The sequence below is a fragment of the Myxine glutinosa genome, chromosome 8 (genome assembly GCF_964187855.1).
Source record: "Myxine glutinosa chromosome 8, kmMyxGlut1.1, whole genome shotgun sequence".
Classification (NCBI taxonomy): Eukaryota; Metazoa; Chordata; class Myxini; order Myxiniformes; family Myxinidae; genus Myxine; species Myxine glutinosa.
In genome coordinates this window covers 161,558,593-161,564,592 of record NC_136268.1, presented here as the reverse complement: position 1 = coordinate 161,564,592, position 6,000 = coordinate 161,558,593, and the positions used below count along the sequence as shown (strand labels likewise).

Sequence of the window (6,000 nt, the reverse complement as noted above, 5' to 3'; positions counted from 1 at the left end):
TGTATCATGCATGTATGTATGTATCATGTATGTATGTATGTATGTATGTATGTCCACTCTTCACCCATCGTTTGGACAGATGACTTGACGCCACCCACAATTGTAACATGAAATACTTAACATAAAGTATCCATAGGACCCAAATGACCTTCCCACCCCCCATTAGTCCAGCGGATAGGTGCAATATAGAGACGAATCGTGCACTTTTGGGTCTCACTATTTGCCATGATCTTTCCTGGGAAAACCACATTTCAAATCTGGCCTCCAAAGCCAGTCGCCGACTGGGCATCCTCCGTCGTGCGAAGTCCTTCCTTGGCACACCTGAGCTCCTCACCACATACAAGGCTTTCATCCGCAGCTCAATGGAATACTGCTCTCCCCTCTGGTCTGGTGCTCCTGCCTCACACCTAGCCCGTCTTCACGCTGTTGAAACCAAAGCGTTCAGAATCATTGGAATCTCCCGCGATGAAGCTAACTCCAAGGGCCTTTCACTCACTCACCGCAGGCAGGTTGGTGGTCTTTCCGTCTTCTACCGACTCCTCTCTGGCCTTGCCCCCCCAGCCCTCTCTGGGCTCTGTCCCCCAAATATTCCTACAGGTCGCACAAGATCTGCCTGCAACCCTCTTATGGTTAAACTGCCAAAATCAAGACTTGCTGCTCACCTTCACTCCTTCATTCCTCTTTTCTCCCGCCTCTGGAACAAACTCCCTCACTCTCTTCAATCCCACTCCACCCTCCAGGTCTTTAAAACAGCTGTTCACCACCATCTCTTATCCTCCCCCATCCAAAACCTTGATCTTTTCTACCCCCGCTAATTTCGGTCCCCTTGTGTTTTATACTTCTTCCACCCCCCCCCCCCCCCCTTCCCACGCCTCCTGCCCCCAAGCCCTCTCCCTCCCACACTTCTCCCTGCTCTCAAATGTTGTGGTTGTGTGCTTCCCCTTCTCTCCCCATCTTGTCTTCCGCTCCCTCTTTTTGTATATTTTGTTTGTCTGGTTGATTTGTTTGTGAAATAAATGTTAGCTCTTTCACGAGCCTCGATTCAGTATACAAAAAAAAAAAAAAAAAAAAAAAGCATCAAACTTGGTACACATCTTCAGCAGGCCATAAGAAACAAAATTAGATATCGTGCCATCCCAATTTTGGCCTGTGACTGCTATGGCGGCCATCTTTCAAAATGGCTGCCACATGACACTAAAATACCACATAACTCAGCAACCATTAGGCCTAGGATCTTAATTCGGGTGGCTATATATAGGTTTTGGGGGTCATATAAATCAGAAAAGGCAATATCCAGTATGTGTGGTCACTTACGGTACCACCTTTTAAACGTAAGTACCATTTTACAGTTTATCAAGCCACATTCATGGTCATTTAGCACGAATGTTTTGATTAATTACCAATAAATATATAGAATCATAATACACAAAAAACCATTGCACTTCCAATGATTCACGCCATTACTGGGTGCGATATGACCTCTTGCTTTGCTGGCAGAGGAAAGAAGACTGCTTGGGATACATGGAGCATGTGCCCTGAGGTTACATGGAACAACCACAAATGTCAGATGTTGATGCTGCTATGGATGTTCTGGAGAGATTTGTCGTACTTCTTTATGACCGAACAAGTTCTAAACACCAGGATGATGAGCTACGGATCAGCTCTGATTTCGACGAAAAGTATGAGGACGTTGAGGAAGAAGAAGAAGCCTCACCACCAACTTCGACCACTTCCGGAATTGTTTTATTATTTGTGTTCAAATGTCTGGTGATTGTTTTGTATTTATTCATGCGAATGTGTACTTGTATATAACTGTGATTAATCAAAAAGGCTTCGGCACTACAGAGCGATTTTTTTTAAATCCCCAAAAAACGAACTTTTCAATTTTTTTAAAATTTAGATTTACTTATTTTGCCTAAAACACTCCCAATCACTCACGGGTAAACCTCCAAGTTTGACAAACAGCCGTTCAGCCATCTCTAAGAAAAATGGTGACAGACAGACAAACGGCTCTTATATCGTAGATTGGGTTTTGCTCTATGTTCATGATGCCTTCGTTTAGGTTGTAGACAGAAATCGCTCAAGGTGGGACAACCATTCTGACTTAGGAGCATTAAAGTGGTGCCCGGAACCATCTTATACTCTCCGTTTCAGGATTTCTGGTCTTACTTCCGGTCTCACTCAAACTATAGTTACCGTCCCAGCTTCAATCTCTTTCTCGCAAACACACATCATACACTTTTCAGTTTGGTGTAAAATTTGCCTCAAGGGCCTGCACCACTTTGAATGTGGGAGACTTGCTATTGAGAGGCAAGAAAGGAAAACCTGCCAACGTCCATCTGCGCAAGGACCAGTCTATACCTGCGATGTTTGTGGTAGACGTTGTGGGTCCATGATTGGTCCATGACGCACAATGCTTCGTGAGCACGCCAACGGAAGGAGGAGATTCGTCAAAAACGACGACTCACACCATCATGCTTCTTCGGTTAAAGTTGGAACACCCATTCACATTTCGCTATCCACCAAACAACTCACAAAGTTTCTCAAAATCAAGCAGTGATTGTATCAAAAGTCTCAAAATGTCATTTCTTGATATTTTAATTCATTTTTCATTCCATAGTCAAGATCTGCATGCAATTTATTCTCCATCTCATAAATCCATAACACCATTTGAGGTAAAGGAATGTTACAAATTTAAGCACCACACTAAATAAACAGTCGATGAACAACAATGCATTTAATTTACCGTTTTGTTTTTTGGTGAAGTCTCAAACCAGGGAGCAGACCAGTGATCAGCAACAGGTGCAACGATCATTGGTTTAATATGAGAATTTCCATCGTCGCCGAATGCTAAATTTGTGGAGTTGCTTCAAACATGGAGGATTACAAGAAAACATTCACTTGGAAAAAGATCCAAGTAATGGAGAATCAAGTTGGTGGACAATGCTTATAAATATTTGTCCTTCAGGGGAAATGGTACAAGGAATGGAACAATAACCTTCCACACATAGGGGTCAACAACATCCAATTGCTATATTTATTTGATTCAGGGCAACCAAGGAGTTTATTTTGGTATTTGGTGTTAATATGGATTCCAAGCTCCATATTTAAAAACTTGGTCATTATGTTCGAAATATTCTGATTAGTGACAGAAAAATCTGATGCTGTTTGAATCCCCCAGTATTTGGTGTGCCAGTTGTATTAGGAACACGCATGCATCTCGGTGTGTAGAATCACACGTGTACACACACAGTCAAGGGAACGTAAGTAAGCATTCCTCCATCCTCGCTTGGCTTTTTCCCTGAAACTGAAAGCACCTGTTTGATGATCTGAGCAAAGCAGACAATAGATGGAACAGAAATTTAATTCAGCTTTGCTGCCTTTTTCCATTTTCAAACCTACCATCTGTTATCCTTTTCCAAATATTTTCACATCCCTGTCAACACAACACCAAATGCAAATGGATTTACATTATTAAACATCCAAATAATTATTGTCAAAAGCACGTGTGCATTAATTAATTGTTTTTTCTCATACTGTCTACATGATGACAATCTTGATAACCAACTAAAGATCAGTTTTCCATGAAACTTGAAGGTCTCCGAAGCAGCTTCTTTTGAGATTTTGTCGTTCATTTTCATTCTGTGGAAAGTAAAATGACAAAAACACAAAATGAAAGTCTGTTTTTTCATCAATCAACATATTGTTACAGCCGTCGTTAGTTCTGGTGTCCGTGTTCGAATCTGGAGGGTCACGTCAAAGCGACCGCAACAGTCAGCCGCTTCAAGACCTCCCTGCCCAATCCGGTGGTCTGCATGACCACGTTAACATGCAGATTCGAAATCTTGAAGCGGTCCAAAGTTGTGCCAAGAAACGTCACATGACTGATCTAATCTCAGACCAAGCAACCTGAGTCATGCGATGTGATCTTATGATAAGTAATCTGTACTGTGACCAACGGTCCCCTTAATCAATTAATGGGTCTCATAAAACCACCAAATGAAGCTGCTGCTCTTGCGCACACTCTCTCTGCCCTTTTCACCCGAAAAGTTTCAAAATCCCGATGTCATACTTCATCTGCTTGGCAGTCACGCAAAGGTGGAAAACCACATTGCATACAAAGGTGAAAAAAACGGATCCCCTCAACCACAGATCTTTCAGCTTACTTCCAATCATTAGCAACGTCATGGAATGCATAATCACAGTTGACATCAAATCAATTAAATCATTCGTTTTCATCGAGCACCTCATCCCAGATCATCAATTTAGATTGAGACCTGGTCGCTCTACCTTGGACATGCTACTTATACTCTCCCAACCCTCAATGTGAGACATGAGATCAGGGCCGTCTCTCTGGACATTTTTCATGCTGTTGATACAACCTGGTATCCTGCCTTTCTCTCCAAACTGTCTGTCTATTGCATCCAAGGCCAACTCCACACATGGCTAACTCACCTCGTCTACTCTTGTAGCCAACGTGTGGCTCTCAACAGAATCCTTTCATCTCCTCTCCCTGTCAAGGCTGGACTGGCCCAATGCAGGACTCTTTGTCTCAGTCCTATTCTTGATCTTCGTCAACGATCCATCTGACTCTTTGGAAAATCCCCTTTATATATTTGCTGATGACCACACTCTCTGCTGTGACATCACTCATCCTTCAGACACACAGGCTGCAGCCTTTTCCAGCTCGTCAGACCTTGACCAAATCACAAGCAGGTCAAACACTTGGAATACGGCTTTCAATCCTGACAAATCTCACACTCTCACTATCTCTCTCTGAACGGACCATCTGGAAAGCCCTCCCATCTATTTTCTTAATCCTCTTGAGGAAGTTCAGTCATTCAAACGCTATTCAAACGCTTGAGGAAGTCTCACTATCAGCAATGATCTTTCTTGGGCAAACCACATTTCAAAGTTGGCCTCCAAAGTCAGCTGCCGACTGGGTATCCTCCGTCGTACTAAGTCCTTACTTGGCACACCTGAACTCTATCCACCTACAAGGCCTTCATCCACAGCTTGATGGAGTACTACTCTCCCCTCTGGGTTGGCTCCCCGACCTCACACCTTGTTTAACTTCATGCCATGGAAACAAAGACCTTCAACCTCATTGCAATCGCCAGCGATAAAGCTGTGTCGATAAGACTATCAGTTTGCCATCACAGACAGTTTGCTGTCTTTTTCCACCTCCTTTCTCGTCTTGCATCCTCTGGCCAATTGGTGCAATAAAGTTTGCAAAACACTGCGTGAGTGGAACCACCTTCCACATTCTCTTAAATCTCACGGTTTCCCCCAGGTCTTCAAGACAGCTGTTCCCCACTATCTCAGATTGTCCCCAATCCAAAACAGTGACCTTGGTTACACCCGTTAAACCACCCCTTTCACCTCCTCTAAAATACCATTTTTTTCTTCCTGAGACTCTCAGCCCAACTGTCCGCATTTCCACCTTCTCTTTCTGCTGTTTTTGTTGTTCTGTTGTTTCTTGATCCGTTCTATGTTATTTCTCTTCCACGAGCATTGACTCTATATATTAAAAAAACGAAAAAAAACAACCTCTTATTCCTAAAGCGAGTCACTGTGCATTTGAGCTACAGGATTGTCCTCCAGCAAAATCAAAGTCGCCTGTAAAACTGTATCTGTGCGCTGAAACCCCCGCATGGCTGATAGTCAGGGCCCTTAGGGATATTTTGGAACCGTTTGGTTCAAATTCTTCCAAAAGCACCAAATTTGGCCCAGATGTTGCCCATGCCATACTCTTTCGATTTTTGACGGGCGCCAAGACGGGCGCCCCCCCCCCCCCCCCGGGGGCCCCATATTGGCGAAATACTAAATGGCCGCCACCCGGATTAGAGGAAAATCTGTTAAATAACCAAAAGGGTTGGAATCATGTACGATACCACTTTTCAGGGGTTTTCGAGGTCGAGGAATCCAATTATGATGTTATTTTGATGATTCGAGGTCAAGATCAACCCTAAAGGTCATCTTAAAGGTCATTTCTGAGTC

General features: G+C 43.4%; 1 protein-coding gene across 3 annotated transcripts in view; it reads right to left on the bottom strand.

The window, feature by feature from the left end:
* Positions 1 to 2,580: 2,580 nt before the first annotated feature.
* Positions 2,581 to 6,000, bottom strand: part of LOC137433061 (ectonucleotide pyrophosphatase/phosphodiesterase family member 7-like) — a 77,214-nt gene continuing 73,794 nt past the window's right edge. For all 3 annotated transcript variants that reach the window (XM_068125491.2, XM_078783907.1, XM_068125492.2), the window contains one exon: positions 2,581 to 3,642. The gene's annotated coding sequence lies outside the window, so the exon portion shown is untranslated. The remainder of the gene's footprint in view (positions 3,643 to 6,000) is intronic.